Here is a 23,860-nt window from a genome sequence, read left to right as displayed (position 1 = left end):
CATCCCTGGAGATTTATTCCCCAGCTACAAAAATCTTAGAAAAATACTGCAAGCTCCACCCAGCATCCCCAAGCCACTGGCTGCTTTTTCCTCAGGCTAAAATACAAAGGAGACCTCAGAACCGCCACCAGGAGACATTTTGTACGTGTTTATAGTTTCTCTAGAGTCATTCCGATGACCCCCTAGAACCGGATCTCGGGGCAAAAGCTTCCAAGATGTGCGTGCTGGGAGGTGGGGCGAACGTGGTAAGAGGAAGGGTGAGAGAACAGATTGTCCCTGAAGCTGCCAAGGGCCAGGGCAGTACCAGCAGGGTCCAAAGAGAAGAAAAAGCAGGTGGACTGAGCCTTTCCAGTCGTACCCCATGAGCCAACCACCGCACTTTGTGTAGACAAACATCAGTCTCAGGAATCTGTGTTGCTCTGAGCGTCACAAAAGGGCCTCTGCTATCATATTGCCCAACCCCACCAGAAGGTCTGTAAGTTGGTATTGAAGAAGGGGGGTGGGGCAGAGGGAGGGGGAGTGGTGGAAGAAGAAAGACTGAAACAGATAGACGGACAGACAGGGAGGGAGGGAAGCCCGGAATCCCAAAGCAGCCTTAGATTTTGCTTACCTGATTTGCTTTTCAGAGTAAAGACTCTGAGCAATGGTGCCATCTTGTGGTCATGAGGAGGAATTACAACCAGTCTCTCCCTCCCCGCACATCCCTCCCTCCCTCCTTCCCGTCATCCCTTTATCCCCCCCCACCTCTGTCTCTCTCTACTGGGTACATAAATAGATCACATAATGGGAAGTACTAATAAGTGTAAGGAAGAGAAATCTGGCAGGCGAATTGTAAGGCCATTTCAGGTAGTAATTGACCAGGCACAACTATTATTAAGCGGCTGACATTTGCTCAGAGGCCTGAAGGGGGCGACGGAGCAGGCCGAGTGCATATCCGAGGGAAGAAGGAATCGCCAAGTGTAAAGGATGCAAAGGCCTGAAGCCTCTGTGTGGATCTCCTCAGGGCTGTGGTTCTAGCAGAAGCAGCTTTAGGAGATGACGCACGAAATGACCTAGGGGTCTAGAGTCTAGGGGCTAAGAATAGATCTGACATGTATCCCTTCTCTGGCCAGCCCTGTTGTCAGCATCCAAAGATACCTTTAGAGAAATCCACCTGCCCAGGGCCCACAGAGCACGTGGGGTGGCCATGCTCTAGGTCCACAGTCAGGATCTTTTCTGGCTCCCATCCTTCCAAATCCAGAAGCTGACTTTCTCCCGCCAGATGGAGAAGCTTAATTAACATACAACAAGAAAATTACAATTTCTAGAGCCTCAAATAAAAGATGCCCCTAAAACTCCATAAAAATGGAACTGACCCCATTTCTTAGGGCTTCAGTTCTGCTTCCTTTTTTTTTTTAGAAACATTTAATTTTTTAAAAACAAAGTAATATATATTCATAGTTTAAAAGTCAATAGTATTACGATGTTCATAATAAAAAAGAGCATCCTTTCTACCTCCCAGTCCCCTACTCCAGAGGCAAGCACGTCTAGTCTTCCCCTATTTGAGAAGCTGACTTTTGATGTGAGAAATCCAACACGCTTCACTGTCTGGGCCGGTGTTTTCTTTCCCCAAATTGTTGGACTCCCTTATGTGGCCAATGGTGATCCCACGACTCTGCCTTTGCTTATATCAAACAGTCCAGATCTCCAGCTGAATGACATGTCCACTAAGAACGCAAAGGTGAAATAAAAAAAGAGCAGCTCTTTCTGAGAGAGAGAACGCCCAAGTGTTCGAGACCTGCCTACTGGCCAGTTCATGTTCCGGGCTGGCCTGCTCTGCCCCTTGCTCATTTCACAAATGGTGCACAGTGTCCAGGTGTGTTTTGCTCCATTTCCAGGTTAATAGAGCACAGTTTGCAGCTGTGCTTACAAAATATCACCTGGAACATTATTTGGGGGTAGGGCGTGGGTTGCTAAGCTTTTTTCTTTATTTCTGTAGGTTTATATTCTCTGTAGGCAGGGAGCCAGCTGCTTACAAGTAAAACTGCTCCAAACTAGATTGCTATCAGAGCCCATTTGGTTTTGCTTTTCCAGCATATGAGTCAACAAGGATGAGTCAGATGCTTCCTGAGTGGCCTCTGGGTAGATGAGGTGACTGTTTCATCAGGTTACTAGACTCAGAAGGTCAGAAATGCCCACAACAAGAAACCCTAGGACTTGATAGCTTTTTTTCAGTGTTTGCATTCACAGTCCTGTGCAGGGGCCCCAGTCTTTTCCCTGAGAGCCTTCGGTAGCCTGGGTGGCCAGGTCAAATGACTGCTACCAAAATAAAAAAACAAAACAAAACAAGACCCACGGGAATGTTACAAAACAGTGAATTTAGTCTTTTCATTTTTGTGGTTTTGGTGACTGCTTTATTTGGGTATGTTCTTGATGGTTGATGGTTTCAGAGGATTCTATCCAAGTGGAAGTCCTCTGATGAGAAAGTGTAAGTTGTTCCTTGTAACATTCCCCATGTTAGGGAACTTGGGCTGACTGCAGCTCCAAGCTCTTGCTCTGGGCTCTTCAGGGTCAGTGTCTTCTGCTCAGGTAAGTTTGGCAGATTTGCTTTGCTTTTAATAAGTTTGTTTAATAAGTTTGTTCAGGTAATACTGTCTTGTTACAGAGCTACCCAGGGGGCATCTGACTGGGTCTGGGGAAAGGCCCTGGGAGACGCTTCCTCTCTGAGCCTGTACCTCGGCCTGTGCGTAGGGAAGGCAGGTTGGTCACTGCTGCCTCGAAGCTAACCCAGCCTTACCTGGATCAGAAGCTATAATAGACTCACTTAGAGTAAAATCACTGGCTACCAGGGCAAAGCAGGACTTAGCTGTCTTCTCCCTGCCACAAGAAACAGGCCTGCCACTGCTACCTCTCCAGTGGGAGTGAGGGTGACGTTTGCCTCTGTGTGGTTTTCAGTTTTAGGAAGATGGAGGTTGGGAGCTGGGGGCACGGGGAGGCCTGGCAATTTTCACAAGGGCTTAGAGCAGGATTCTTGGGTGCTGCCCACAGGACTAAACCATGGCAACATTTCATGAGGCCACTTTGCCGAACGTATTATGCCCAGGTCCGTCCTGGCTTATTGTTAGTTATCAGTTACTGTTAAATTTTAAGATTACCCTTTTTCATTCTTAAAAATGTCCTGCTTTGAAGGATAAATGACGTGGCCACCCAATATTTGGGGTACCTTTGGGGAATGTATCCTAAGAATGTGTACAAAGATGTAGCTTCCAGAGATGTTTATCACAGGGCTACTAGGCACGAAGAAAAGTTAGAGATACATTATGTATCTACAATAAAGAGATACATTATGTATCTACAATAAAGAGATACATTATGTATCTACAATAATCCTACAATAAAGGATTAACTAAATTAGTTAAATAAATTATAGTACATCCACATAGTGGAATGCTAGGCAGCCATTAAAAAATGAAATGTAACAAAATAGTAAATAGCATAGAAATACATGCATACTATTAAGGAAAATTACTAAACACTATATATGTCTATATAAACATATATGGTATTATTCAAACCTAGTTTACAAAGAAAAGGAAACATATGCACTTAAAAGGACTAGATACACAACACTGTAAAGCAATTATACTCCAATAATGATGTTAAAAAATAAAAATAAAATAAAATAAGGACTGGATGAATACACAATAAATTGGTGGTGGTTATCTCTGGGAAGTGGGGTTAGAAGTGGCTTCTATATTCTCCCTTATGCTTTTCCTGTGCTTCTAAATTTTCTACAATGAGCATATATGTTGTCGCAGAATGATGACCAGAGATGTCTACATCCTAATGCTCGGAGTCTGTGACTACGTTAGGTTACATGACAAAAGGGAATTAAGTTTGCATATGGAACTCTCACTGCTAATCAGCTGACCTGGAGAAGGTGAGAGCAGCTGGGATAACCCAGGTGGGCCCAATGTCATCACAGGGATCTTTACATGTGGAAGAGGGAGGCAGAACACTGATGCCCTGGGAGAAAGTCTCCACCAGCTATTGAAGACGGGAGGGAGCCAGAAGCCCAGAAAAGCCGGTGACCCCCAGAAGCTGGAAAAGGCAAGAGAACCGGTTCTCTCCTAGAGCCTCCAGAAAAGGAACTTGGCCCTGCTGACACCTTGCTTTGAGCCCAGTGAGTCTTATTTTGGACTTCTGACACCCAAAACTTTAAGATGATAAACTTGTGTTGTTTTAATCTGCTAGGTTTTTGTGGAAGTTGGTTACAGCAGCAATAGGATTTTAATAAAACAAATTTCTCTTTTAGTCAGAAAAAAAGAGATGATGATAATAAAAGTCATTTTAGAAGAAAGGATTAGAAATCGCTCCTTGTAATTTAACCCAACAGCCATCCGAGGAGGAGCTAGGAGGAGGCCTGGCACAGTCTTCTTCCTACAAAAAATCTGCAGGAGGTGCCCATAGGCACAGCTGGCTGTTGTTTTGTTATTAGTAGAAAATAATAATGCGAGGGTTATAACTAGATAACCCAAATGGCCAGCAGCCTGGGAATTGTCCTACAGCAGGGCACAGTGAATTGCACAAAATCAGGCAAGAGCAACAAGTACTAGGGGTCCAGAGAGGGAGAACTCTGGGACTAAGCAAGGAAACCAGACTTGAAAGGAACCCCTTTTCAAGTGAGTGGAAACTGCCAGGTGGTTCTGCTGGTGTGTGCTGGCAAATCCCATCCTGGCACCAAGGGACAGAAGAGACGTGATGGGCACGGCTCATGGGGAGGTTTTCCAGCCCCACCCAGGGGCGCGTGTGTGCAGTCTTGCCCATTCTGGACTGTTCACTGAAGCACGCTCACGGTGGGGAGTTGCAGAGGATTCTCTCTTAGATAAAATCCTTCCCTGTTTGCTTTAAAGGAACTTTTAAGGAAACGCCCAGACCCTTAGTAAAGGCTGCAGTGAAGAAGGCATCTGTAAATGGAAACGGCATTTTGTTTTTCTTTGTTAGTGGGTCCAAAACCACCTCCCTTTCTGGAACAGATAGGACTCTGTGGAGGTGGGTGCCAAGCTGGGCTCACACGCTCCACAGGACACTGCCTCAGCCCTGGACATGGGACGTGGTACTTCCTCTCCGAGTCGGGCCCCCAGGCCTTCCTCACCTGCCCTTCGCTGTCCAGGAGGCTCGGTCAGCCAGCACAAGTGCTGAACATTCATGATCCACTTGGTCAGTGGGGCTTCATTTTATTTGCTCAAGCCATACCTGCCACAAATTCCAGAAGGTGACGCCTTTTCCTAGTATTTCAGAATTTGATGAGCAAGTGGTTTATTTTATTCATGCTATTCACTATTTCATATATATGTTAAAAAAACCTTAATATATCATACATGCAAAATGATACATGTTACGTATATATAACCACACTTGAATACCCACCCCCACCCCCACCCCCGACCTCTTAGGAAACTTACTGGTACCTTTGAAGTCCCCTGTGGTCCCCTCTCTCCCAGAGGTAGCCCCGGGGATCACAGTCTTGAATTTCAGTGTGTCATTCTTTGGTTTTCTTTACAGTGTTACCACCTTAGTATGCGTGCCTATACAACATGCTATTTGCTTTTGCTAGTTTTAAAAAATCATGTAAATGGAATGCACTGTATTCTCCTTCTGTGATGCTTTCTTTTCACTCAGTATTGTGTTTTTGGTACGCAGCCCTGCTGTGGTGTGTCGTCTTACCTCTCAGGCAGTCCCTCCTTAGCCTTCATCTTTCCCGTGACCCTGCAGCCTGAAGGGCCGTGGGCTTTGGGTTTGTCTTTGCCTGGTAGTCCCGTTGGAGACCCCCCTTTCTTTCTAATTATGCTCCTCTTGCTTCCTCCTTGCCACCTTCGACCGTAACCTCCTTCAAGTGCAAAGACCATCCCCACCACACACCCAGGCATGTGCACCCACGCACAGGGTTTTTGTGCCTTTGTGACAAATAACACAGCCATAACGCTCACGTGGAGGGGGTTTAATGATTGTGACTCTTTTACTTTGCTGAAGTCTGGACCCTGGCAACAGAAATGTGTTTTTCTTCCTATTTTAGGAAAGTGAAGCTTGCTTGTACTGCTCTTGGACTAGGCAGGCCATGCTTTGCAAATGTTAGTGAGCACAAGAATTACCTGGGGGTAGGGATGGGAGCTTGTTAACAAGGAGTATTTCTGGACCCAGTTCCCTAGAGGTTCAGAGCCCAATTGTCTGGGGTGGGGCCCAGGAATCTGCATGTTAGTAAACATGCCTCTCTCTGCCCAGCAATTCTGATGCAGACTATCTTTGGCCACTCCTTTGGCAAACACTGGCCCCTGTGCCAGCCAGAATCAGGGGCGCTTGACTAGCCCTGCGCGGGGCGTTCTGTGGGCCTGGGGCCTGCTGGGAGCAGCCTGAGATGGACCCACGGAGAGGCAGGCAGGTGTTCGTGAGCCAGGCCTTTCACGCCACGCCAAGGGAGGGTTTAGCAGCGTGTGCCCTGGTCCTGCACCTTGGGAAGATCATCTAGTTGCTGTGTGGAGGGGTTAGGGCTGGAATCAGGGCACCAGTTAGGAACCTGTCCGGAAAATGACCTTGAAGTCATGACTGACAAGTCAGACAAAGCTGAGGGAGACACCAGGGTTCAATGGGGCAGCATTTTAGTGTCTATAAGGATGTATGGTCCTGAGAACCTGGAGAAATATGTTAAGAATGACACTCAAAGTTCTAGAGATAGGAGAAGACATTTATCCTATCTAGAGAGCCAGGGAAATGCAAAGTCCAATCCAGTGACAAAGCCCACTGGATGTACTCTAACTTGAAATCCTAAGCAGCGGTGACACACCTCTAAGGCAGGAAGGCCACCTCTCCTAGCTTACAGTGACCCTGCAGAGGAAGATACATAGGGTTGAGGTGTCCTTTCAGTTACTCACAAGAATCTAGGCAGAGCCTGGCCAAAATCTGGTCTATAGATGTCTGAGAAGCAATTTTTCCCTAAGTAAAGTGTTTCCAAACTTCTAAGATAAACCTGGGGCTTTTATGATCATGCAGATTACCTAGTCTTCTCCATGGAAATGCAGATTCATTGGATCTGGGTTGGAGCCTAGGAATCTGTATATTTAAGAAATGCCCCACATGGTTCTCATTTTCTGGGAAGTCTGGAAAATCCCACCATCTGGGAAAACTTCTTTCAGCCCAGGAAGATTTATAACCAAGTATAGAAATGATTTAAAGGTAAACCTATAGTATTGATTCTTTTGTTCTAAGAATACCCTATGCACATCTGGCATTTTTAAGTACTTGTAATGTCAAAGAGAATTTGCTCTATTAGGGGAAGGGTGAGACTTATAATTCAGATTTTAAAGTGTAATTGAGTAAATGAGTTAGACTTATGATTTTGAGTTGAAAGTTTAATAAATTTATGTGTGGTGTTGAAAGTTAGGAAAACCTAAATTGTTACTATATTTATCCATTTAACTTACTAGATTTATATGTTTTTCAAAAGTTCTTGGTAAGATTTTGTTTGCGCAGACAATTGAGGAACTTAAGAAAAAATTGCATATGTTAAATTTATAAATGTTTGAATGTGTTAAATTAATGATGCTTATAAAGTAGACCAAATATTAACCAAGTAACTACTAGCCAAAGAAATCCTTAAAGATGTTTGTTATAGTTTTGTTTACTAAATTTATAAATAGGGAAAAATATTTTAAGAACTTAAAAGCTAAAGGAAGATTTTTAACAGATGAATGGATAAACAATGTAATAAACATAGGAGTGCACAGATATTTTCAAATCAGTGTTTTCGTTTTCTTCAGATAAAAACCAAGGAGTAGGGCTTCCCTGGTGGCGCAGTGGTTGAGAGTCTGCCTGCTGATGCTAGGGGACATGGGTTCATGCCCCGGTCTGGGAAGATCCCACATGCCGCGGAGCGGCTGGGCCCGTGAGTCATGGTCGCTGAGCCTGTGCGACCGGAGCCTGTGCTCCGCAACGGGAGAGGCCACAACGGTGAGAGGCCCATGTACCGCAAAAAAAAAAAAACCCAAAGAGTGGCATTGCCAGGTCATATGGTAGTTCTATTTTTAGTTTTTTGAGAAACCTCCATGCTGTCTTCCCACCAACAGTGCACGAGAGTTCTCGTTTCTCCATGACCTCGACAACACTTGGTTATATTTTTGATGCTAGCCATTCTGACAGGTGTGAGGTCATGTCTCATTGTGGTTTGGGTTTGCACTTTCCTGATGAGCATCTCTTCATGTGCCTGTTAGCCATCTGTATGTCTTCTTTGGAAAGAATGCCTATTCTCCTCAGGAGTTCTTGATTTCCATTCTCCCAGTATTGATCACATCCCAGCTGTGCTGAGGCATCCTGCCCTTCATTGGATGATGCAGAACAGGTGCCTTATTGGTGAATCAGCCCTCAGGCCAGGGCTGCCCTAAAGGAGGCATCAGTGGAGGCTTTGTCTGGCCTCAGACCTCTGCTACTTGGAAAGGGAAGGCAGCCCCGGTCGGAACGGGCCTCCACACGGCCATTCTTCCTCTTGGTTTCCCTCTCTTGCTTGATGGCTGGAATAGAAGCTCCTCAGAGGCCAGGCCCCAGCCCTTGTCCACAATCAGGTCTCAGGTCCAACTCCACGTCTGGCCTGGCTCCCAGGCCCTGGGACAGGGTGGTGAGTGTGTAGGGACTGTCCAGCTCCTCGTGCAGGGAGAACAGGGCCTGCCACCCTCTTGCTGTCAGGGAGCCCCAGGTTAAGGGGTCCACCCAGGAGTGGGTGGCACATGGCTGTACCCCTGTGGGGATGGGGCCGGCCTCATCCCCACACATTGCACACCAGCATCTTGTTCAGAGCCCTTTGGGGGCCCCCGGACAAGGAAATGAAGCAGGGGGTTAGGTTCCTGGGGCCAGTTGCTAGATGAATAAGCGGGGAAGGTGAGGAGGAAGTAAGGGGGTGAGAAAGGCCTCTGGAAAACAGGTGCTTCCTGTTCCTACCAGGAAGCACATCTCCTGCTGGATTCAGGCCCCTGGATGGTAGAGAGTGACACTTGTGACATCTACTGCCTGCTGTTGCTGCAGGCTGCCCCTGTGCCTTTAATCATGTTGAAGTCTTGAAAGAGCCCTGCAGGGGGGAAGAACACCCTTCCTCTTCCAACATTTCTGCCAAAACATCAATGCCTCAGAGACCCTGCATGGTTACGACCCTGCACGGTAAGGCTTAGCTGCTGACCTCAGGACACCTGTCATCTGTGAGGGAGGCTAGGCCATCACCTCAGGCAGAGAAACAATAGTGACCCAGGTGGAAAAACTCTCATAGAAGAGGTGGGTGACACAAGTCAGGTAGGTTCCCAGAATGGGTATAAAGTCTCCTTCGTCATCAACATTTGGGAACTTTGGTCTTCGAGGAAATGAGCGAGGTGGCCATCAAATCGTGACCCTTAAGACCAGGACGAATCCTTTTTTTCTGGTATCTACCTCTGTCTTTACTCCCAAACTCCAGAAAATCAAGAGGAAATAAGATCAGAGTCAGCCCTGGGGCCAAGTCTGCCCGCAAACAGCTGATGCTGGTTGATCCTTCCCTGAAGGAGCTGCCACCAGCCTCTACACAGTGTTGCCTGTAACCAAACACTGGCTTTAGAGTTAGGGCCGCGGGATGGCTCGTGACCTTAGGAACTCAAAGCTGACACCATTTGGTATAGCAGTAAAATCCTGAGGTCAGGCCTGGGAGAAGCCCATTGGCCTCTGGTATTTGATCCCTGCTTAAGGGTTCCTTGTCCCTGTATGGAGTCATTTCTCAGAGCTGAGCAACACGGGACTGCCAAGCACCAGGGCCATGAGAGGGCCCAAGTGAATGATCCAAGTAAAACAGAGAACTCGCCATGTCGGCACTGACATTCCTGAGTTAGGAGAGAGTACAGCAGCTTTTCTCAGTTTTGGCTGAAATATGGGAATTACCTGGGCAGCTTAAAAAATATCAAGACCCAGGTCCCACCCCCAGAGATTCTAAGTTGGTTTTGAGTTGGGCCAGGTGACTCTAATATGCCGCCATCAGCACTGAGAGCCACGTTAACACCTGGCTGGCCAACTGGCATCTCTGTCGGGGTTGAAGCCCATCCGCACGGCTTCTGGTGCACGCTCTGTCTTTGACGTCTGTTGTGTTGGTCCGAGGAGAAAGGACAAAGGAGAATGCTGCTCTTGGTATGTTTCTGGGTGGTGTATTTCTGGCAGGCCGGAATTTAGAAGCTTTGGGTGAAGAATGAATTTTCTGCTGCCTTCTTCTGTCTCCAGCTGTTTCGGGGGGTCTTAATGACCCAGGATGAGGTCATGTCCTGGTGGTCACTAGATACCCCTAAAGATCGCCCAGTGGGTGGTGAGTTCCCGAGGCTGGGGGTCATCTCCAGGTGGTAGGGGCACATGGCGGGCCCTGTGGACTCTTGTTCCTGCCATAGTTCTGAGCCCTTAAAGTGGATACTCACAACTTGGACTTGCTCTTCGTCTTCTGGTCTGAGATGAGGTGAAACAAGCCTGTGGAGTGACTAGGAAAACTAGTGATTAGAAGGATGATCTAGAGTCTAAACTGTGGGAGCAGTTCCACAGGTATGAAGAAGGGGGAGGGCATCGGGGACCCGTGCAGTCACGGAAGGCTCCGCAGAGGAGGTGAGACTTGAGTCTGGAAGAACTTAGTTATGAGGATCAGGGGAGGGGAACTTTTAGCAAAGGTGAGTGAAGATGTTGAAAGAGGAGATGACAAAATTATAAACAAAGATCGGCTATTAGGATCCATGTGGTATAAGGAGGGGCAAGCAGGTTGGCTTTCTTCAAATAAGTCTCACCCTGGGATTCTTTGGTCAGAAATGAAAAAGATTTTCCTTTTTTTTTTTTATAGTTCTCAAAATGAGATCCCCAGACCAGAATCATCAGCATCACCTGAGTGCTTATTAGATATGCAAACTCTCAGGCCCCAACCTACTGAATCAGACTCTGGAGGTGGGGTCCAATAACCTCTCCCTTTCCAAGCCCTCCTGAAGCTCACTTGTTTGAAGGCCACTGTCCTACTCTGTACCCTTATCTGCTAAGTGGACTCTGGTTATTATTGTCAGAGACAAGGGACCCGTTTATTCTGGGATATGTCACTGCCCTCCCACTGGTCGATGGTCATATTGTTACTGACCTTTTGTCCTGTCCAAGTGACACAGAGTCAAATAGTCGACAGACTCTTATTCACATAACTCAGCCAGCCTTTATGGAACAGATGCCATTTGCTAGGTGCTATTCTATGCTAAGCCCTGGGAATGCAACAGTGCACAAATCAAAGTGTGTTCTTCCATGCAGCTTATGTTCTAGTCAGGGGATGATCCATCAATTAAACATAAAAATATCTACAAGTTCTAGATTTGGAGAAGAAAAATATAAGTGATGGGGAGGGGTGTTTTCTCGACTGTGGTTGGAGAATATTTATCTGAGGTGATATTCGAGCAGAAACCTGGTTGAAATGAGGGAGAAACCACATGAATTTGAGGGAGAGCGCCCAGGCACGGGGAACAGAAGTGCCGAGTCCCTGAGGTAGGAACAGAATGTTCTAAGATGAGAGAGGAAGTCAGTACAAGGTGGAGAGAGACAGGCCCGGGAGGCAATGGCTAGACCACGAAAGAAACTTAGTGATCCTGTTCAGGTGACTTCCCTGTAAGTGAGGGCAGGCTACTGGAGGGTGTTGAGGGTGTGAATGATGTGGTATCTCTCTGAACAAAACTCACGCTGAAGAATGGACCATTCCATAAGAGTAGAAGCAGGGAGGTGAGTTAGGAAGGCTAGAATAATCCAAGTGAGAGATGTGGTATAGAGATGGGAATGAAAAGTAGTTGGAGTCTAGGTATTTTGAAGGAGGAGCCCAAAGTCCATGCGGATGTATTCCTTTGGGGCAGAGAAGACTGGACAGTGGCTTCTGGGTTTAGGCGACTGGACCTGCCTTTTTCTCTGGTCTAAAGGCCCCTGAGGATTTCCCTGGCGGTCCAGTGGTTAGGACTCTGCGCTTTCACTGCGATGGGCCCAGATTTGTGTTCTGGTCGGGAAACTAAGATCCCACAAGACACGTGGTGTGGCCCAAAAAAGTAAATAAATAAAATAAAATCCTATTAACAAAATAAAGGCCTCTGTCTTCCCACAGTTCTACACCCGCAGGAGGGATGGGGACAACCTGGAGGCATTCAGAGGATCTCTCCCTTCCTCTAAACTCTGCACTGGCCATCGGAGGGTGCCTCGTAAGCTTTTTTTTCCTTATAAATGTCATTCTTTTCCCATAACTGAACTGTGTTCTCAAGGGCTATAGCTAAGCTTCCCTGAATCTCCCCACCCCATCCATTCCCAATAGAATAAAAACAGTTGTGAGAGCATAGAAAAGCATGCTATGGATTAAACGTTGGCTAGAACCCTTTGAAGTAGAAATGGCAGTCTTAAAGACAAGAAAACTGAGATTCAGGGAGTAAAGCTACTAGCCTGATAACAGCTACCCATTAAGAGAGCTTCCTTCCTGCTAGGGAGGTTTGGATGGTTTTGTGTGTGTGTGTGTGTGTGTGTGTGTGTGTGTGTGTGTGTGTGTGTTTTCCCACCACCACCAAGCAATTATCCAACACCAGCTAGGTGTCCTACAATTCAACTCAGTTCTGAAACTACCTAGAGATAGCATCAGATTCCACTGGTTAAGGGCTCAGTCCCACAGGTCTGCCCTCACTTCAGATGCCGGTCACAAGTCCAGGTTGTTACTTGTGCCTCTGACTCACTGGCTGTAAATCGGAGGTTCCCATGACCCCCTCCTCAGGTGTGATTAATTTGCTGGAGTGACTTTCAGAACTCAGAAGAACAGTTTACTTATTAGATTGCTGGTTATATGTAACTCAGGAACAGCCAGAAGGGAGACATGCACAGGGCAAGGTATGGGGAAGGGGCACAAGCTTGCAGCTCTGAGGGTACCACTCTCCCAGCACCTCCATGTGTTCCCCACCTGGAAGCTCTCTGCATCCCGTCCTTCTGAGTGCTTCTTTACGTAGGCATGAATGATTCAGTCACTGGCCATTGGTGACTGAACTCAATTTCCAACCCCCTTTTTCCTCCCCAGAGGTCCTGTGGAGGGACTGAAATTTCCAACCTTCTAATCACCTGGTTGTTTCCCCTAGAAACCAGCCCTCATCCTTAGGTGAACTAGGTGCTTTCCAAAAGTCACCTCATTAACATAAAAGACACATGTATCAGCCTGTATCAGTCACCTCACTTAGGAAATGCCAGGGTTTTAGGAGCTCTGAGCCAGGAGCGGCAAAGACCAAATATACAATTATAAATCACAGTATCACAGGTGGCAAATGGCTGAGCTAGGTGTGGGCCTTACAACTTCTCAGGTCGTCTTCATGCTGAGCATCACTGTCCCCTGTCCCCACCCATCTAGTCTCAGCAGGTGCCAGAGCTGCCTTTGCAATGTCTTCTATGAAGATGCTTTTCCTCCGTGAGTGACTTCACCCCTCGTCTCCCCACGTCCCTCCCCTTTGAGGAAATCAGTCTTAAATGCCAGCTGAGGGGAACACTCCATCTCCTACAAGTTGGATGTGATGTGTTTTTGCTCTTATTTCTTAAACAAGCTCTCCCCACACCTTCCCCTCAACAGCTTGAAGGCGCTAGTCTCCTGGGCCAGGCACAGGAAAGGCGTGAAAAAAAATATGAGCTTTGCTTTTTAGAGCCCTCATCTGAACAGGGTTTCTTCCCAAAGCCTCTACCCGGTTCTTCTTCTCCTGCAGGACTCAGACCTTCTTGGACAGAAATCTACATCCTCATGAAACGCCGTGTCATCCTGAAAGGCAAGATGGGTGAATTCTCCATCCCGATGATGCAGTCAGTTTCCTCAGAACTTCTGGTGTAGCTGGACCATCCTGGCTGGCCCCCAAAGCCATGCTGTTGTCTATGTCAGTGTGTTTAAGGTCATAGGAAATGATGACTGTGGGCCAAACCCTGACAAGACTGTGTTCCAGGGGGTCTCCCCTGTGGCAGAAAGCAGTATGGTCCATGCCTATTGAAAGGAAAGGGTGCACGTTTATGCCACCCAAGCTCTGGCTGTGCAAGTGGTCCTGCTATCTCAGAACTATGCTCGAGGTGGGAGATACAGGCCTTTCAGGGGGAAGTGTTATGTCTTCCGAGATCCCAGAGCAGATTCAGGAGAAAAGATCATGAAGCCCCAGGTTACACAGGCTCCCATCTAATTTCAAAGACCTTTCTCCAAACCCACTGCTAGCACCACTGGGCCAAAGACTCAAGCAGAGAAGAAACTTGGGGTCTCTGGAACTTCTATGCCCCATCTGGTTCAGCCAGCCTTCCTCATGTTCCTCACCAAGCCTGCAGCAGACGGCAGCCTGGCCACTAAATCCGGAAATAAGTGGGAAGGATCTTTGAAAAATAGCCTCTTCTCCAGCCCCAGGGGAACAGCAGTCTCTGATCCCAAGTGGCCAGAGATCCCAGAAAAAAGTATCTTTGCCGGGCCCTCAGCCAGTGGAGAAGCCCCTTCCAGTGCTGTGATTCCTGTAACAAGCTCTGTGGCAGCCACTCACCGGCAGCTTGGTCCCCACCTGTAGAATGGGGAAGGCTGGAGGGCACTTTAGAGGATGTGCCAGCCACGAGGCCCACACCTGTGGACTCGCTGAGATCAGCCAACCGCTCATATTTGGGATTATGGGAAAGGACTGCACCCCAGGAAGGGGAGCTGCTTTCTCCCATTCTTTCTCAGGTGGTGGAGAGCATTCCTGGAGGAGGCCAGCAAACGCCTGTCCAGACAAGAGTCTTGCCTGGTGAAACACCATGCTGCTATGGGATGAAGGGCAGGCTTGGCCTCTGAGGCCAAGCTGTCCCTGGAAGGCAGGCTGTATCCTTTCCCTGTCATCACACAGCTTTCTCACATCTCCAAGTCCTTTTTCCTTGTGTCGTGAGGCAGGGGTCACCTTGGTGGCTTCACCTCTGGGTGGTGAAGTGTTGTCACCACCTACTCTCTCCGTGGCCTTCAAGTGGCTCCCTCCGAGGCAGAGTCATAGCTTGTCCCTTGGATGGGCTTGTCCTCAGCACTTCCAGAGCCAGGACAGAGAGCCTGCCCCAGAGTGTGACCTCTGAGTGCGTCTCCTCATGGTATCATGGGCATCTTCCAGAAAGAGACCCAATATACACTTCCTGGAGTCCAGAGGGGCTGGCCACAGAGCCACTGGGGAGCCTGGCCAGAGTGACGCTGACAATGGCCTCCCGCTGAGTTCCTCAGCCACCGCTTCCCCTGAGTATGCTCCCCAACCCTCACTGGTATTCCCGCCCTCGCCTACCACAGAGGTCCTGGGATACCAGAGGGGGGCCACAGGGACGTCTACACCACCTTCATGGCTGGTGTCAGGTTTACAGTTGCCTTCGGGTGCCCTGTCTGAGACTGGAGGGCAGGTCTCAGACAGTGATACCTCCCCCTCAGCTCCCTAAGGCCAGCCATGCCCCAGGGCTTGTCCAGTCAAGGAAGGAACACAGTGGCTGCTGGCCTCTCTGCTGTGCTCCCTGGGAGCTGCAATTCAAGCTTTCTGTGATTAACACTTTCCTTCTGCAGAGCTCACTGGTTTTTCCAGTTCCCTCTCCAAGTCTGGCCTGAGCAGAGATGGCATCTAGAAGTTTAGTGAGTGCTTCCATGGCCTGAGCCCAAGGAAGCAGTTCCTAGTGGGGCAATGGCTTATCCTCACTATTTGAGGAGTGGGAACTTGCTTCCAATGACATCCTCGAAGAGAGAGCACCGAAGTAGCAGGACTGCTTAAAGGAAGAACACTAGATGGTGCTGTGTGTCCTTTTGCTTCTGAGTTAATTTCCTGGTTTTGTTGCATGGCAAACTGCTCCAAAATTTAGTGGCTTAAAGAAACAGCCATTTTTTTCATCTTTTTTTTGTGGGTCAGAAATTTAGGCAGGTCTCAGCAGAGTGATTCTCCCATTCCACGTGGGATTGACTGGAGTTTCTTGCCGGTATTTAGCTGAAACTTGGGCTGGTCTGGAGGGTCCAGGATGGCTTTGCTCATAGGCGTTCATAATACGAATGTTGTTGGGGACAGCTGGAAGGCTGGGCACTGTGTGTCCCTCTTTATATAGTTTTGAGAACTCTTTAGTCACATTTCTACAAGGTGGCTGGATTTCCCCGGAACAACTTTCCAAGAAACCAAGATAGAAGCTGAATGGTCTTGACGGTGCCTCGGGTGTCATGCAGTGTGACTTCTGCTGTGGCCTATGGATCAAGCCAGTGCAGACTCAAGGGGAGATGAGCAAGACTTTCCCTTTCAGTGGGTGGAGTAGCAGAGTTTTTATGGCCACCTTTAATTACTGCTTTGTGCATCTTGGACTTGTGGATGCATGTTTTTTATCCATTTGAGAAAACTTGCAGGCATTTCTTCCTCAGGTATTTTCTTTAACTCAATTTTCCACTCATTTCTTCTGGGACTCCAATTATAAAGCTAAGACTTTCTTATTCAATCCTCCAAATCTCTTCTCTCATAGTTTCATCTCCTTGTCTCTGTGCTGCATTCATGGGGGATTTATTTGGTTCATGAAGGTTTTCTTTTCTTCTGACATTTATTATAAATATTCAAACATGACCAAGTTAAAAGACCTTTACAATAAATGTCCATATACCTACTACCTATATTCTACTCTTGACATTTTATTCAGTTTATCATATCTGTTTGTCTATCCATCTGTTCATCTTATTTTTATTTTATTTTTTTTGCAGTACGCGGGCCTCTCACTGTTGTGGCCTCTCTCGTTGCGGAGCACAGGCTCCGGACGCACAGGCTCAGCAGCCATGGCTCACGGGCCTAGCCACTCTGCGGCATGTGGGATCTTCCCGGACTGGGGCATGAACCCGTGTCCCCTGCATCGGCAGGCGGACTCTCAACCACTGCGCCACCAGGGAAGCCCCATCTTATTTTTTGATATCTGCAATTTACTTGAAATGTATCAGTAGCCACGGAGTTTTATTTCAATTCTTCATTTCTAGAAGTTCGCTTATTTTCTAATCTGCCCATTTATTCCTAATAGTGTCTTTTTGCTTTATGTTATTTCTTTTACCATTTTCCCACACAACTATGCTTATCTGACAATTCCAGTAATTCTTTGGGTGTCAATTGGCTTTTGTTGTCTTTTGCTAAAAGTACTTGATCTTAATCTATGTTGCATTATCTAATATGGTAACTGCTAGCCACGTGTGGCTACCTAAATTAAAGTTAATTAAAATGTGAAGTTAGAAATTTAGTTCCTCAGTCACACGAGCCACATTTCATGTTCTCAATAGCCCCTGCTGTCCAAGCCTTCGGGTTTGAAGGGCAAGAGTGCAGAACACAAGGTTGTCACCTGGCCGCGGCCTGCTCAGTAGGTTCACGGCTAATCGCTCAGCAGGTACTGCTGGAGACCATACCCTTGTCCCACCCAGAGCTCCACAAAGGCCAGGACACAAGGCACAAACCCACAGGCTTCCTCCCCTGCCAGAGTGAAGAACTTGACCATCGATGGCTTGTCCATCTCAGCCTTGGGTGTGGACAGAGGCCGGTGGGGAGGACGGGCCACAAGGGGCTGGCATCCTGTGCACATACACGTGGGAGGGTGACCCGGGGACCAACACCTCGAGCTGTGGCGTGGTTTTAAGTGCCGTCCTGCAGCGAGGCAGGCCTAAGAGAACTGGGCCTGAGGTTCGTCCTGTTGGTCAAAACTTACCTGTCCTCTGTCCCTCACCAAGTCCAGCTTCCCAGATCACCTGCCTTCTGTCACTGGCTATAGCTCCTTACTTGTCCAACTCCTTTTCATCCTCTAGGTCTCAGCTCAGATGCCATCAACAGTTACTGTCACGTCACCCCATTCAGTTCTTCCAGAGCACTTATTGCTGTCGGCAGTTTTCTTGTGTACCGTCTGCCTCTCTCACTGGAATGCCAGTGTCACGAAGGCACGTCCCCTGACTTGTTCACTCGTGTATCCCCAGGGCCCAGCAAGCTCTTGGCACATAGCTTATAACTGGTGGATGAATGCTACCTCTCCTTTCAGTATCTGTTTAGGAACCTCAGGAACTACAATGATAAACTCAATGCTTTTAGACTTTATGGAATCCTAATGAGGGAGGGCTTTGAGTGAGGGGAAGGGTCTTAATGAATGCTCTAGAGGCATTTTCTCAGTTCTGGGGGGCCTTGTTTATTTACATCAATGGGGATCCAGTGAGTTGAATGAGTACCAGTTATTCCTTCTCAAATACCTTACAGGAAAATAGATGGTATTTATTCCATCTTTTGAATCCCCTCTACCCAACTCTTCCAAATCGTTAGGTTTTAGAATCCTATCAGATTTAAGTTACACTTCCTTCCCCCGAAGCCCACGGTCTGAAGTTGGTGGGTTCCTGGTGCCGAGCCCGGGAAGCTGATTCTACTCTAAAAGAGCAAGTGCTGGGTACCCTGGGCCCCCCCGAGTACAGGGGGCATAGGCGGGTTCCCTCCAGTGAAGTGATTGTGTAGCATATGGAAAGGAAGCCCGGCAACTGCCCGACAGCCCTATGACTTGGACATTCTGGGTCTGCTGGGTGCTCTGCAGAGTGTCACTTCCCCATGACTCACAGAGCAAAAAACAAAACTGCAGCAACTTGTTAACCTTTAAGATAAGACAGCACCGTTCATTTCCCGTCGGGACCTGTCGGGAACAGTGACTGCACATCTGTGGCTAGAGGTGCTTGTTCCAGGAGGCTGTTTATGGAATTTCATTCCCCGCGTCTGCTCTGCCTGGAATGAACCAGTTTCACCAAGCAGAGGGCCGTTCCTAGGGAGACATTGAACTGAACTACAGGGCTGCACAAAAATCTCAGTTTGTTCTTGATGATATCTTTCTCCCTCCCTTCAACTGCTCTTCCCCGCTCTGGGCTCACGGGGCGGGTGGCGCCCTGCACCTCTGAAGGTAGAGGGCAGTGGCTCACTGAGGGTAGTCATAGACTGGATTCTTGCTACAGCTGCTGGAATAGCTGTTGTCTAAGACCTCGGGAGGAGGTCTTCCTGCTGGTTTCTCAGTAACTGCTGGGCTTCTATGGCATTTTCATTTCAAATAAAGCCGTTAAGCCCAATCAGAAAAAAAGAGGGAAGAAAAAGGGTTGGGATGGTGTCAGCTCTTAGGCAATGCCAGGTGGTGTGAGAAGGATCTAGGAAATGTTGAGGGGGAAACTCCATTCTTTTCAGGAATTTAACAATGGAGTTGTATCAGTCGGAGTACACGAAGTTACACTGCGGTAACAAACGCCACCACCATCCCAGTGGCTTAGAAACAAAGGAAGACTTTTTTTTCTCTCTCAGGCTACAGTCCATCCCATTTGGCAGGTGGGCTCTGCTCACAGGAGGCCCTGGGGTACCCAGCTGGTGGTCTTTGGATGCCTCGCTAGAGGGGAAGAGCTCCGCAGGGTCTGTCTTTGCACTGGCAGTTGAATGCTGTGGCCCAGCAGTGAACTCATAGGCTGGGAGTAGTCACACAAGCATGCCCCAAAACAAGAGGGTCAGGAAGGATAATCCTACAGTGTCTGGAGGGGGAAGAGCTGGAAACAGGGAGCTGCCCCAAAGTCAGTAACAGGAGTTGACTGAGTTGGCCTTTCAGGCTTCAGAATAGTTCACACTGCGGAGCTCCAAGACTTTGACTCGAGATTGTTTTAACCATTTAGTGGGCTTGAGGGCCACAAAAACTTGGTCTCATGGCCTTGTTCTCCTGCCCTGGCCTTGAGAGCTATCACAGTGTTTATTTTCTCGCCGCTTTGTAGTCAGTATGAAGAGGCCGCTTTGGAGGATGGAAGGTAATTGGGATTAGGAGATGAGATCTGGTATCACAGGTGTGGCTATTTTTTTTGTGGTATGCGGGCCTCTCACTGTTGTGGCCTCTCCCGCTGCGGAGCACAGGCTTCGGACGCGCAGGCTCAGCGGCCATGGCTCACAGGCCCAGCCGCTCCGCGGCATGTGGGATCTTCCCGGACCGGGGCACGAACCCGCATCCCTTGCATTGGCAGGCAGACTCTCAACCACTGTGCCACCAGGGAAGCCCCTAAACAATACATTTTTTTAAAGTATATTTTAGTATTTATAATATATATTTTAAAAATATATTTAGTATATTTAGCATAATGTCTAAGGTTTTGTTTAACAGGCTTAACCTGAATAGCAACATCACCCAGGGCCATTGTCTCAGAATCCATTCCCAAGTCTAGTGTAAACTCAAACATCAATGCAAGCAATGAGAATGTGCTTTATGTCAGTTCGGGGGGTAAAAGTCCCAAAGGGGCTTGTGAGGTTGAAGCATTGTCGGTATGTTTTGTTGATATGTTCCCTCCCTCCCCACTCAGGCAGATGTCTTGGTTAAGGTGATGGTTAAGTCAGAGCACCTGAAAGAGCCTTTGAGTGGGGACTCTTCCAACGTATTAAAATCTGTGGGGAGAGAAATTAAGCCGGAGGTAAGCTGAGGATTGAACTAAGTGGCTGTGTGCCCGTCGACCCTTCTTATTCTGGTGACAAGGTCAACAGTCCCTGGTAGGAATCTCCACCCCCTGCACATTCTCATTTTCTCCCTCTCCCCGCCACTTTACTCCCCCCTTCTCCCCTACTCCTGGCTTTTGGCTCTTACCCAGGTGGGAAACCTTCTCCTACATCCTGACTTGCTGGCCCACCTTCTGGCTGGGATCAGGGAACACAACTGAGGGGCACCAGGCATGACGGGGAGGTGTCAGACCGTTTAGGTGATTAGGCTCTAGTCCCAGATGAGTCCCTCCTAGGTTTTTGGACAAAGTGTCCATTCCAAATCTGCTTTCTTAGCTCTGTGAAATCCACATGTGAGTTTAACAAAGATTCTAGTTCTAAATGTTACTCACTTGCTGAGACCTAATTGACTAGGAATACTACTACTACCTGCATTATTGCCAAATCTCTGAGCTGGTTTGGGGAAGGACCATAGCTACTTAGACGGTACAAAGGACCCGCCCCCACCCATCCCACACTCCTTATCTCCTCACAGTTCAGGTGGATACAGTCTTTTGCTGTAACAGACATCAGTGATTGTGGCAACTCTGGTGCCCCTCATTGTTCACCTTCAGTTGACAAAACTTATGCTTCCTCAAACGAATTTTCCTCCTGTAAAAAGATCTGGCATAGCTTCTGTGCCTCAGTTTCCTCTTCTATAAAATGGGAACAATAATAGCACCTACCTCATAAGATTGTTATAAAGATTAAATGAGTTTCTATGAAGAGCTTAGAACAGGGCATGGCATGTAATACATGTTACAGAGTGTTAGTGGTTATAAGACATTACTTATAGGGCTATAAATTGCCATGTACCTTCTGGAAAACAGGGTAACAGACATATCAAGAACCCAAAACAAATGGCTCTCAAACCCACATATCCAACTTCTAGAAATCTCAGAAAGATATTACTTGTTAAACTCATATACCAACATATTTCTCACAGGATTATTATAATAAAAGAAATATGAATGTTGAAATCGTATGGGTCAAATAAATCATGGTACCCTGTACATGATGGACTCCTTTATAGCTGCTAAAAGACTATAGCAATACAAGTTTAAAAAAATCTACAAACCTGTGTGCACATAAGTATAGTGGTGAACACTCCATGTGAAAAATGGGTGCACACACAGGAGCGTGTGGGCCGTGGCCTTGTGAGTTTTCCTTTTTTCTTTCATAACTAAAGAGGAGATCTGCAGCACATGCTAAAAGTAGTCAAATCAAACCAAAAGTGGGAACAGAAGACAATGAGTTTTTTTACTTTTTTTCAGGAAGACTTGACTTTAATGATAATTGTCACTTAGCAGTTCTTCCTGAAACTAGTTGCCTTTCATTTTTATTTTTGAAGAAAGTTTGTTCAGAAAAGGACAATCCTGTTAGAGATAAGCAACAGCTATCTACCTAACGCTGCGGTGCACCGGGTCATTTTTGGGGGCATCATTCCATTATGTTCCGGAGCTGAAGGCAGCCTCCATAATCATAGGAATGTGTTGAGTCTTGACCAGCTGTAATAAAGAGTAAAGGTGGTCTCACACAATCTCTACTTTTGTTTACAGCTCTTAGGAAGAAAAGACTCTATTCAGCCCCAAATGAAGGCAGGCTGACTGGAATGGAACAGTACATGTTCTGTAAGTGTAGTTGTTTTATTCAAGATATGTTAATGTGTGGTTACTCCATTTGCAAGGGAAAAAGCCTAATTCATTTCTATTATGTCCAAGTGCCCAAATTAAAGGGAAAAACCCCATCAAGGGTTAAAACCAGAGTGTCAACCGAGATCTTCACGAAGCTTTCCCTTCCCTTGTAGTAAACGGGAGAACAACCTGGTAAAACACAATGAACTGTGGCCAGAACCACTGATATCACTCATGTCCCAGGAAGAGTGTGGTTAAAAACCACCTCCTTGTGCTAAATTTTCATGAGAGAGAGGAATTTTCATATAGACATGAACCAAGACTTCTTACTTGATGGAAAAGATGTGAGTTTAAATAAGAAACTAAATGAATTCAACAGTCTACAATATAGTTTCATAACTAAATTGTTTAGCCTTAGACTCTTTAAAAGCTAACATTTCTCTACCAAGAGGTATTTAGGTTGTGTTTTTTTTCTCCCTTCTAAAATATTCCTAGAAGAGATGCTGTGAATGTCACATAGGTTTTCTGGCGACACTTACAGTCTCAGACGGTAGGTGTGACTAATTTCCTGTCTTACCAGCTAAGGACCCTCATCCAGGATGCTCTAGGAACCCATGAGGCAGAGAAAAGATGGCCCTTCCTCAAAGGTATGGATGGGTCTTTTGGCTATTGGTGGCAGTCGGTACTTACTGTGCTTGGAGGATTAGGCGTGCTTCAGCCAGAATCAAGTGAATTGCAAGTCCCTAGTGCTAGTCTATGTCATTTACTGTGGAGAGCAGGCCCCCTCTCAGTCTTCATCATGGAAAAGTTATGCTTGTACCCAAGCCCAAGGAAGAGTTGGCTATGAATTCATCCATTTATGTCATATATTTTATCACATTCCCTCTGTGGATCAGGCATTGTCCTGGGTCCCGGGGATTCAGTAGTGAACCTAAAAGACTAATCCCTTTCCTTATGGACTTTACAGTCTAGCCAGGAGACAGACAAAACTATGGACTTTATAAGTTCCATGGAGAAAAATCAGGGAAAGGAGGATAGAAAAGGGGTGGTGTTATTAGGGTCTTTAAAAGGTGGTAAGGGAAAGCCTCATTGAGAGGAGTGAGCCATGAAGCTAGCCATCGGGGTAAGAGGATTCCAGATGGCGTTGAGGTCCTGAGGCAGAGTTGTGCTTGATGCGTTCAGAGAGCAGCATGGAGACCAGCAAGAGAGGGAAGGACAGAGGAAGAGTCATTGGAATAGTCTGGAAGATAGTGTGGCAAAAGGGACTAGATAGTGAGGCTAACCAGAGCAGTCTATTTCTCCTGGTTTTTGATGTGAACGAGTGTAAAACTGGCATGGAGCTCTGTGGTGATGGAGCAGATGTGTCAACAGAGTTGGTTGGCACTTACAGAATAATATTTCATCGTGTATACCACATTTTCATTCACTGTTGAACTTCTCAGTTATTTCCAGGTTTTGGCTATTATCAGTAATGCAGCTGTGAACATTCATGTCCATGTCTTTGGATATGAATGTTCATTTTTCCTGGGCAGATTTCTGGGAGTGGAATTGCTGGGTCAACTGGTAATTTGATTTCTGGGAGTGGAATTGCTGGGTCAACTGGTAATTTATGTCTAACTTTTTAAGAAACTGGCAAGCTATTTTCCAAAGTGGTTACATCATTTTACAATCCCATCAGTAACACATGAGGATTCCAGTTTT

General features: G+C 47.0%; 1 long non-coding RNA gene across 1 annotated transcript in view; it reads left to right on the top strand.

The window, feature by feature from the left end:
* The window catches only part of LOC149747740 (uncharacterized), a 40,364-nt gene that overhangs the window by 1,871 nt on the left and 14,633 nt on the right, over positions 1-23,860 (top strand). Inside the window, exons 2-3 of the long non-coding RNA XR_016395295.1 lie at positions 3,965-22,156; positions 22,740-22,806. This is a non-coding gene — a long non-coding RNA (uncharacterized LOC149747740). The remainder of the gene's footprint in view (positions 1-3,964; positions 22,157-22,739; positions 22,807-23,860) is intronic.

This window comes from Delphinapterus leucas, chromosome 13 (assembly GCF_059928025.1).
Source record: "Delphinapterus leucas isolate spDelLeu-1000000601 "Yukka" chromosome 13, BTC_Dleu_Yukka2, whole genome shotgun sequence".
Taxonomy (NCBI): domain Eukaryota; kingdom Metazoa; phylum Chordata; class Mammalia; order Artiodactyla; family Monodontidae; genus Delphinapterus; species Delphinapterus leucas.
Note: the sequence above shows the minus strand (reverse complement) of the source record. Positions and strands in the feature narration are given on the sequence as shown.